This window comes from Pipra filicauda, unplaced genomic scaffold (genome assembly GCF_003945595.2).
Source record: "Pipra filicauda isolate LSUMZ 115617 unplaced genomic scaffold, ASM394559v2 scaffold38_size3968069_pilon, whole genome shotgun sequence".
Classification (NCBI taxonomy): domain Eukaryota; kingdom Metazoa; phylum Chordata; class Aves; order Passeriformes; family Pipridae; genus Pipra; species Pipra filicauda.
In genome coordinates this window covers 1,671,931-1,683,275 of record NW_024104520.1, presented here as the reverse complement: position 1 = coordinate 1,683,275, position 11,345 = coordinate 1,671,931, and positions in this window count along the sequence as shown.

The following is an 11,345-nucleotide window of genomic DNA, read 5'->3' as shown; positions in this document are numbered from 1 at the left end:
TGAAATACCGTTTTTCAAAACAAAAATCCAATTCAAGTAGTGGTGTAAGTTCTGTTGACAGAAAATACGATCATATAGTAACATTTAGTGGAGGTTCTTCATGCTGCTTCTCTCTCAGCTCTTCCTTCTGCCTTTCTGCCAGAACGGTTGTCAGATGGATGCAGGAGGAGGAGCAGCCCTTTGGGCAGCAGACTAACTGCTGTATCAGAGCCAAAGAGATGCCAGTGAATTGGCATTTGCCACAGATTCACATTTGTGGTTAAATGCAGCTCATCTTTTTACTCTGCCTTTCATGCAATTTATAATTGAAAAGCAGCAGAAGTCTAGCAGAAGAGTAAACAGTAATTTGAATGACATTTTGCTGTTGAGAGAAATTATACCAATAAATTTTTCTGATTCATGTGGAACCACTGATAGTATCAGGGCTGGAAAAAAAACCCCAGATATGCGATCAGAACAACAGGGAGGAACGGAAGAGCTGATTAATCAGCATACAGTCAGTGGTCATCATTGCTAAAGATGGTACAGAAACAACCCATGGGTGATACAAAACTTGAGAGCGATTGAGTGAAATCAGAAGTTTTCTGAAGCAGGATATTTTGCTTCAGCAAAGGAGGGGAGATGCTGACTGCATGCTTGTCTCCTCATAAAATCACTAACTAGTTTAGGTTTGTGACTTTTGAACAAGTCACAAAGACCACAGCTGCTTCCAAAGGTAGGCAGCAAGTAAACAAGGCTTGGTATCTAGATCAGTTCAGCTAAGCATTGCAGAGCAAGGAGCTCTGCACCTTAAAATAGGAACACAGATCTATTTTAGTGGCTGAAAAGGTTACCAGCTCCAATACAGGCACACCAAGAGCTTGTGGTTTAATCAGCTGAGGAAACATTGGCTTGTGATCCTTATTTGTCACACAGATAGCTGGTTACAAGCCTTTCCAAATATGGTTAGAAGTGTTTTCTGGTTAATTCAGAGTGGTGAATATGGTGGGGAGGGGAATCACTTTTGGTCTTTTGTGCATTCTTGACTTATTCCTCCCGTGTTGTACAGGTAAGTCAAGGTTATATTGCTAGTTGTTTCTGTCTTCCAAGGACTGTAATACTTGCAATGGGTGACTAACAGAAAACTCATCATTCTGTGGAGAACTGCTATTATGAGTTCTGGGATTATGTCTCATCCGGTCCTTCTCTCTTGCTTCCAAACCCTTTTTCTGTTTTCTGACTTTTGTAGGTCTAGATCAGTGTACCTGGTCAAATATCTATACCTGGAAACATTCCAAATAATGGTGGAGATAGGTTTTTTTGTTTGCTATTTTGTGCTATGGTCAATACATCTTCTTTTCTTTGGCAGGTAACACTTCTCCACGTGTTTAACAGTGATGCTGACATTGTATTTCGTGTCTCAGTGCTCGCTGACCTACTGGGAGCCTCTAAGCTATCATAGCAACCCAGAAGGATCCTTAATAGCTTCTAAGTCTTACTGTAGATGTGAACTTCAAATCATGGCTCATTGATTCCCTGGGGAGCTTCTGTCAGATAAATGAGTCACTTCAATGGAATTTAGCTGGTAAACTTTAACTTCCTGTAAGTGTAGGCAACATAAGGCAAAATTTAATTTCAAGTCACTTCTGAGTCAGGGAGGAAAGAAGGCGTTTTTTTTTGGAGGCCTCTCTTTTATCCACTGCCACCCTACAAGCTTAATTTTCATTGCAATTCTCACAGCACTTCAAATACACATACTTTGCTATCTTCAGTACTGGTATCAGCTTCACATCAGAATAAGCTTCTAAGCCAAGAGAATCAGAGGTGCCACATCAAATCAGCTGGTCTAAAGCTCTGATTAAAAATTTTATTGTAATGAATAGGCAGCAAAATGGAAGATATTTCGGGTATCTTCGGAAGTGTAATGGCTCTCAGCTAACATAAGATTGAACTTTGTCTTCAGTCTAAATTGTTGCCTTAGTAGAACAGAGACCAATCAAGAAAAATCTTCACTTTCATGCCAGAAAAAATGTTACCTTGTTCTTTTTTTTCAGTACATAAAAGCATAGAGAATAAGAAATATGATAACTTGCAATATTATGCTAAAATTTAAAATTGTTTAAAAGTCCTAGAAGTCAAAACTCTTAATTATGGACTGAAGTACTGTAGATGAAACTTGTACATAGTGATAACTCTTTATAATCTATCTATCTAGATTATTACAAAATGTTAACTGTGCTGCAAATTTACTGTGCTGCTTTATGCTCTTTGTCCTGTCCTGCAGCACCTTGTGAAAAATCACTACATCTTTGTACTCGCCAGTGCATAATGTGATTATTTTTTACCTCTTCAGTCCTGTGTACAGCCTGATGGTGTGTTATCTTCATTGTCAGTAACAAGGTAGCATCTCCATATCATACTGTCTTTCTTGAGAAAGGGAAGAGGCAGGGTGCAGTTTGCTATTTATAATAACATTAAAAATGGAAAGAATTGAGGAAGTGACAATATTAGTAATTACAAGATGTTTTTGCTAAAACTGGTGCCCTGAAGAATGCTTGGGTGTAAACCTCTGCTTCTGGCAGATCTCATATCCTGAGACAAAGTAAACAGAAATATGTACATCAGATCTGCTAATATTTAGACTCCTGGATGAAAGTGAGCAATATAAGGGAGAGCTTTACCTGAGAATCAGGATCTCCTTTGAAGTGATATATTTCATGCAGTAACTATTTTTAAATATATTCACTTTAAGATATAGCAGACAGCAAAATAAATCAGAAGATGCAGATCTCTAAGGAAGGAAGAAGTGGTTGGCAAGAAAAGTGATGTGCTGGTTATGCTGTAGTTGGAACATCTGCTGTTATCCAATGTCTAGTTATTTCACTTAATTTTGAGGGGGAAGCTTTGCTCCTGTATGAATAAGCAAGGTTTTCCCTTACATACATTTCTATTAAATGATTGACAGCTGAGGCCCACAAGTGTTTATCCAGAAACAGACTATGGGACAAGGCATCTCCAGATGACTGTCTGCACAGTCTCAGACAATCTGCACCCTTGCACGTGTGGTTAGAAGTGATGTGTACATATTCAGTAGCCCTGGTTGAATTTCTGTTCCTTAGGCTTATAACTGGCTTGTGAGCCATGCAGATTTCTAACATCCTTAGCCAGGAATGTTACAAATTTTCATCTCACATGAAGAACCTTCATTGTTTAACACATTCTAGCTCTTGCACTGGAAAAGAGCATGTTGGAGGACTGGGATTCTGTGTACAAGATCTCGGGGTAGGAGGTGACAGCTCCAGAAGCAGGGACAAGAGACTTCTCCCTCTCGAGGTCTCCTCCTCTCACTCTCAGCAAAGTCCACCTAAAAGTTGGATTTTATTTAATAAAAATTTTATTTAATAAAAAGCCTCCTTCCTCATGACTTCTTTTGGTACTTTCTCAGCCTATCAGAGCACTAGATCAGCTCATAGGATGGGTGCCAACTTCCAGATCTGCACCTGGTGGCTGTGGGTTCTGCTGGCTTGCTGGGCAGTTTGCAGAGGGGATCCAACACCAGGCAGAGGTGGGAGAAAGAGGTGGGGGGACCCACAAGCACACCTGAGCTCAGAAGTACCCACTTGTGCAGACAGAGGTCACTTATATTTCTGGAAGCACAGAAAGAAAAATATTTTATTTCTTTGCAGTGTTTATTTCCCACTTTTGTCACAAATATTTATCAAATTTCCTGTTGAGATACCAAAGCTGATTCCTTTTTTTAATACTTAAATTGGATAAAAATCAGGGCTCATAAAACTGTAATATTTAACAGGAAAGCTGAGAAAATGCTTTGTAGACAGATGCATCTCTTGTCTTGCAAACCTAATTTTGAAAGACAGTGAAACACCCTCACTTTTTACTGTTAGTTTGCTGTGTATAAAACTTTTTAGAACTGTATAAATTTTATGCAATTTGCTGAAAACTGCTAACATCAGCACAAATTCCTCACATGATATAGGGAGGGGGAGAAAATAGGAACATTTGTCTTTAAAAAGAAAACCCCCCAAATCTATTTGGCACACATTTGGAGATGAGCTAGGAAAGCATGATTTGAAATTTGTAGCATGGGGAACTGAGTGACTTGTGTCTGTGAGTGTGTTTATCTGCTTTGGTTGTAGACCATGAGCTGAATGCTGTGTTTAATCATTTCAACTAATAATTTAGTGTATTCAGTAAGTCTTCTTACTGACAGTTTATCTGGTATGTGGCTGAGCTCATATACTACTGCGTCATGAAAAGAAAGATGTGAGCTATTGTCTGTGCCTACACTGCATGCTTGCCCACACTAATGATGACTTAATATGTATTAGCTATATATTGGATTTATTCTTCCAGTTTACTTCTTGCTTATTAATCTTTTAATTTATAGGACAGATTATTGCTTCAAAGCAAGTCTTTAAATAGAAAAGCATCATCTCATCTTATTGACACTGAATTGCATGAGAATTCTTTAATGGTGTATTAATGGTGTTTTAGCATAATTATGCTAATCAGAATGCTAATCTCAAAACAAAGGAAGACTTTGTTACAACAAATATTTACATCTGTAGAGGAAATCGCACAGTTTCCTCTACAATAATATTGTATTACAATACACAGGCTGTATATGCCAATAAAGTAAAGGTACAGTACTGTAATAACAGATTCAGAATGTAGCGTTACGGCTTTATCATTCAATATAGTCCTTTCATCAGCTGGCACCTACAGAAACTTTGTTCTCTCTTTTTGTCATTGGTGCTTCGATGGCAGTTGGAGTCTGTCTACATGTCACCAAGCTGGGGCTCTTCCATGTTGCCTGAGTGACCAGGCTGTAGTGCCACCAAACCATCCTGGCCTCTTTGCTGACTACCAAGTGGCAGTAAATGCCTCCTCAAGTAGAGATGTCTTGGGTCATCTAGTACTAATGAAAGCTTTAAATTTGTATCCACGGCTATCAACTATATATAACTGTTCATTTTATATATATTACTTTGGTGATTCTGTCTCTTCCCTACTAACAGCCTTCTCACTTAAAAAAAACCCAACTTTCCGCTGTTTTCAGAGTGATGCATCTTCTAAATAGAAAGTTAATATTGCTTCAGACCCAGATGGATATTCTAAAGAAAAATCTGATTTTAATATAACAAGGAATGGAAAGATAGTCCTTCAGAACTGATAATATTGCTCCCTTTGCAGAGCTTGTACTGAAGAGTTTCTGCAGTGCTGGTTTCATACCATGTCATCTATGTCATATTTTCCTAAGAATTTTCAAACAAACTTCAGGCTTCCCAAGCATTTTACTCAGGCTTCTTCTTTTTCCATTAACTATCTTCAAGAATCTTTTTGTATATGCAGTGTTTTCCTTCCTCAAGAGTAAAGCTTTTCTTAAGGTTTGGTTACCGTATGATCCTAAGCACTACACTATGAACTATTGTCCTAATATAAATCTAATTACATGGTGGTCATACATCCCTGGGTAAGGCAGAAAGGTCTCTTACTGGTATCAGGTAATTGTGCTGGGAGGGGCAAATATTATTAATTGCTTATAGCATATTTGCATTACTGTTGGTGGTGTTATGAAGCTGCTGTTAAGGTTATAAGGAAGAAACTATGCTTTAAATAAAAAAATGTTCAAACCTTTTCAGTGCATTTTGATTCTAGAAGATGGAATAAAATTGCAAGGCATTACAATACTACTTCTTTTGATCATGTATCATTGCAATTTCGTCATGAAAAACAAGCATCCTATGACTAGCCTATCACCTACAAAGTATGAACAAGCAGGAAGTAACTTTGAATCTGAGTATTTGGCAAGTAAACCAAGAACAAAAATAAGCATAATTATGCTAATCAGAAATCCAATCTCAAAGCAATTTCTAAAGCAGTGAAGGCATCGAGCCAAATACCTGGTGAGATATTTTCATTTACTGAGCAAGCACATGACACCAGAAAAATCTGTTAATACAGGAATGATTACAGAAGCAAATTGTTCTCAGAGGTGGCAACATTAATTCCTTTCAACAATTTGGTCAGGGAACGTAGAAAGCAAAATAAACCCCCTAGGCCCATAGTGAAGTTTCACAGTCTTTGCTAAAGTGTATTACTGTGATAATTTACTTAAGTTTTCTATATATTGACAATAGGACTTTAGAAGGTAAAATTTAGTTGAATGCAACTTCAACTTAAAGTTTTATGCAAAATGATATACGGGAAAGATGGTAGTTTTCTAAATGCGTGGTGCTCCTGTTATGTTAGTATTTCTTTTCATTCCTTGATACGGGAACATTCTGGAAACAGAAATATTGTAGCAGTTTAAGGAAGAGAGTAGATACTTTTTGTTCACTAACATTCATTTTTGTTGCCCAATTCTAAAGACAAGGGGAGGAAACTCCTGCCTCAAAATACAGGAAGACTAGCACTAAATTATCAAACAATTTCTATCTGGCAGAAACGTGGGGAATTTATTTTTATCAGGCACGACCCTGGGACGCAGTTCTAGCTCAACTATTACAGCAACAGATGATCGCTGTTATTCCTGCTTTGACCGCGAGAGGGCAGCCTGCCCCAGCAAACCATGACATGAAGCCTGAACACATAAAAGGTTTTGAAGAACCCAGTTAATTTTTTTAATTATTCTGCTATATTTTAATTAAGACTTTGTGAAGTTTAAAAATGCAGCTGTTTAAAAAGCGTACTGTAGTGCAATATCAAAGTTGTTTGTGGCCATTTTAAGACCTACTATACAAATTTCTCAGTATAGCCTTTCATTTAGTTCTTGTATGGTTTCAGTAGGATATGCTTTATCTTCTCTTCCAGGAGTAAATAATCTGCATTAGTAAGATTCTACCTCTTTTAAATCAGTACATAATTTCGGATTTTTTTTATTTATTCAGCAAAAACATGGTAGGGCATTTAGTGTTGCCTTCTTAGAGCAGCTTTCTAACACAAATGTGCAGCTTCCCATATTTTAGATACTATTTCCTCCATCAATGGGACATCAAATAATCTTTTTCATGTGAGCTTAGTTTTGTTGGCTGTAAAACAAATATTTCAACTTTAGTGGTGTAAATTGTGGAGTGTAGCTGTATATTATAAAAGCATACTGTGCCAGTTTTTTTAAAGCAACCGCCTTTCCCCTTTGATATTGCCATCATGCCTCTCAGCCATGCATTTACAAGCCTGAGCATTCAATGGGAACTGCTGCAGGTTCAGCACTTTTGAGAAGCAGCTTACTTAGAAGTCTAAAGTTGGATTTAGAAGCTTAACATTTTTGAGAAACTTGTCTATAATCCTCATAAGTTATTGTTGTTAAGGCAAATATCTATCCAGTATATTTATGCTGTGACCAGTTTAGATTTTTTTTACTTCTACTTTGGATAACTAATCCTGGTCAAGGACAGCTTTCCTTAACTTAGGGCAAGAGAACCGTCAGAATCCCTCTCAACCCTGTTTGTGTAACAGACAGCACTGTTATTCAAATCGAAGTTGTAGGCTTGATAATCCTACCTAGGTATCCAGGAAATTACCCAAGGAGGAAAGAAAGTTTAATTATAGTTACAACTGAACCAAAAGACATATATAAAAATAGTGTACCCCACTCAGTTCTTTGATAAAGGAATCAGGCCAAAATAATCTGCATATTACTCTTTAATTCTGTGAAACCAAAGCATCAAATGCTTCTTTTTTGTCACAGCATAATTTGAAACATTTGCACAAGGGGTGAGTTCGAGATCATGTATTTATTAGTCAGACTAATTTTATTTTTCACTTTGGCTGGCTTTCCTGGTCTTTAAATGTGACACAACACCTAAAAGAAGGGCAGCAATCCAAAATATACTTGAAAAGAACTGGCATTAGCTCTAACTTTGTCCTATCTGTTGAGCAAACATAAGTTAATTCATCCTTGAACCTGGAAACTGGGTGCTGTCTAGAACAAGACAGAAAAGCACGATTTAGTAGTTATGCTGCCACAGGATCTGACATCTGCCGGCCTACCAGAGGTCAGGAGTTTATGCCAAACTAGAAATTAGAAAAGACTTTCAGCTGTGAACAAGAAGCTTACAAGAAACAATGGAGAAAAAATTTCCAAGAGGAAATGTAAAATATCCTGACACATCCTTGGGTTAGCTTGTAGACGACAGACTCGGAGAAGAAATACTAAAATTCAAGCCAGCAATACAATATCCACCACATCCTTCCTTTTCTTCCCCTGCTTGCCCTCCCCCCCGCATCAGATTACAAGAACAGTGCTTTGTTTAAGACAACATCCTCTTCTGAGGGCTCCATGTGCTTTTGGAAATGTGCAATGTGCACCACAGTTTCCCATCCAATCTCTGCTGTAGAATCCAAGCCGTCCTCTCTCCTGCCCCCTACTAGTATTTCAAGCTAGTGATGCAAGTGGAAACTAATAAAATACTTCTAAATTTTCAGACTGCTCAAAGTAGCAGAGCTAAGAGAAGTATGCACTTTAAGCTCTGAGAACCTACAGTTAACTTTAACTTGTTATCAGTAATACCCTATAATCCTTAGTCCTACTTTTTTTTAATTTCTGTAGTACCACAAATAGTAGTTGTTATGTCCCAGTTGGCTGCAAATAGAGAATGATCATGAACTAAAAGCATGGGGGAACTGGGTAAAAGAGTTAAAATGTAATATCTGAATCATGGCTAGGCTTCGTGAATGAAGATTTGGGAAATATCTGAATATATAACAGGAAAATGTCACTGGTTGTGGTACTCACTTTCTGCTAGTATTTCACAAATTTTCTCTACAGCTCTATCACAGTAATATGGAAGTCAGCAATGAAAAAAAAAAAAAATTACATTCCTTGCCAGAACATACAACATCTCATGTATCACAGAATCATAGAATGGTTGAGATTGGAGGAGACCACTGGCGGTCATTTAGTCCAACCTCCGTGCTCAAGAGCCACTTGTCCAGAACCGTCCAGATGGCTTTTAAGGATGAAGACTCCACAACCTCCCTAAGTAACCTGTGCCGGTGCTCAGTCACCCTTACAATGAAATAGTATTTCCTAATGTTCACCTGGAACCTCCTGTGTTTCAGTTTATGCCTGTTTCTTCTTGTCCTGCACTAGTGAAAAGAGCCTGGCTCCTTTGCATCCTCCCTTCATGTATTCATATACATTAGTAAAATCCCTCTATACAACCTATAGTTGTAGATAACAGGATTTTTAAAAAATCCTTATTGATAACAGTTAACTGGAAATCTCTCCTGTTGTTTCCCCATGTACAAAATAACATGCTCTATCGAAAAGTTCCCTAGGAAATGTCTTTTTACGATGCCTATGAAGTTTCTGCAACATAGTTAAGACCAACTAGTCTATGACTTCACCAGATTCAGAATTTTGTTGGCTCTTTGGCAGATCACATCAGCTTACAACAGCTTCCTTAATAAATGTGACTTTTGTTCTGTCACACAGCAAATTCATCTATTACCCGAAGATCCATAAGTAATATTTAATTACTTATGCTAACAGTTAGTGCTAAACTTATATGATGCATTGAAAATACAATGCATTGCTCATATTTCTAACTGTCTGTTGCTGTCTGTATTTCAGGTGTTAACTGAAACATGGATCTCACAAATTCGTGTATGGGCACTAACAAAAAGGGAAAAATATGTCTTCATTGAACCATTAACTGCTTGTGTCCTCTCTTAGGTTTGCAGTGCCCTCACTCCTATGGCAGGTTGGCTGCATGTGACAGGCAGTGCAAAACCTTGCTCACACCTTGTTAAGCACCCATCCGAAGAAGAAAAAACATTGGCCAGTTTCCCTTTTCTTCCTTATATTTTCTTCCTTGGATTTCTTTCCAGTGATGACACTCCTCAGTGTTAAAGCTGGAACAAAGAAATATTTTATCAAGGGCACCAAATAGCCTTCCTTGCACCTTACAGCCCAATGACAACCAAAAAATACATAACAGATATATTAGATAAACCTCTATCATCAGCCAGAAAAGTAGCACCAAATATATAGTTTTTCAAATTTCCATGTTTATTGACAATTGCAGATATCACATGCTGGTTTAACTTGGAAATGATCTTGTTTGTGACCTTACACTGAGTTGAAATTTAAATTTATTTAAACTTCTTTCAGGATTTCTCCTCTGTTGTAGTTATTTTGCTCTTAGAGAGCAATCTGTAGTAGTAACATCTGCTGTATCAGCAGAAGATTTGTGGGGTTAAAAGTATCCAAAAGTTTGCAAACTGTAGTCTTCTGTCTTACAAATAAGACTGTCTTAACAGGTTTTTTTTGCTAAAAGAGAAAACACTGTACCCAACATAGCAGTTGCTCCATGAAATACAATTTGAACAGTATGACATGGTCCAAAGATATCCTGTGTTGTGGCTGACTTACAGTCATGAGTAATTTTTGAGCTTTACAGTACTTTTGTTGTTGTTATTGTTTTTTCTATTTCAGAGAGCAGGCCTGTTTGTGGACTGTCATGCTTTGAGAAGAAATGATACAATATTTAACCACCACGGACAGACACAAAGCAGTTCTCTCAAAGCTGAACCAAGCCCTTGAAAAAAAACCCATAATATAAAATTCAGAACTTGACTGAAGATATTGATGAGCACCATTGATGATGCACTCATTGCTCTTCCCATCTGCAAGTTAAATGAAGAAGTTTAATACTGTGGTGTTACAGCTAAAGCTAACACAGTTAACAAGCAAACACCATTTAGTTCATACATGGTGTGAAAAGCCTGTGCAGATGCGGCCACATTGAGCCTGAGTTACAACATTCATTATTCATCTGAAACTTTTTGCACCAGTAAGTGTAGGCAGAGAGAGATGCTTTAGGTATCCCACAAAGTATCCCACTCCAAAATGCTAGCATTAATTGGAATTTAGTAGTGTTTCCGCACATTTTGAAGAAGATTCATTTAAAATTAGACACAGTATTTGAAAATCCCAGAAAGAGTATAAAGTCATCAAATTTACTTGGTTTATTTGTTGGGTTTTTTAATATTTATTTGGTCAACTTCAGCTGGGTTTGGTAACAGCTGGAGAAAGAAAAAAAAGAGAGAGAAAAAAAAAGAAAGAAAAAAAAAGGAAAAAAAACCTCCATCCTTTATGTCTCAATTTTACCTGATTTTGGGGGTGTAGTCAACCAAATACAACTTTTCTCCAACTCAGTATCTAGGGCTTCCCATGAAATACTTGGTTAGTTTTCAAATTCTTTCTTGGAAATTCCCTTTCTGAAAGAATCACTAGGAAGGATCTAATTATTACATTATCTGGTATTTTGAAGTAATTTACACTATATTGCTTCATGGAAAATTATGTTAATCACAAGAGCAACTGCAGGTAGCAGTTG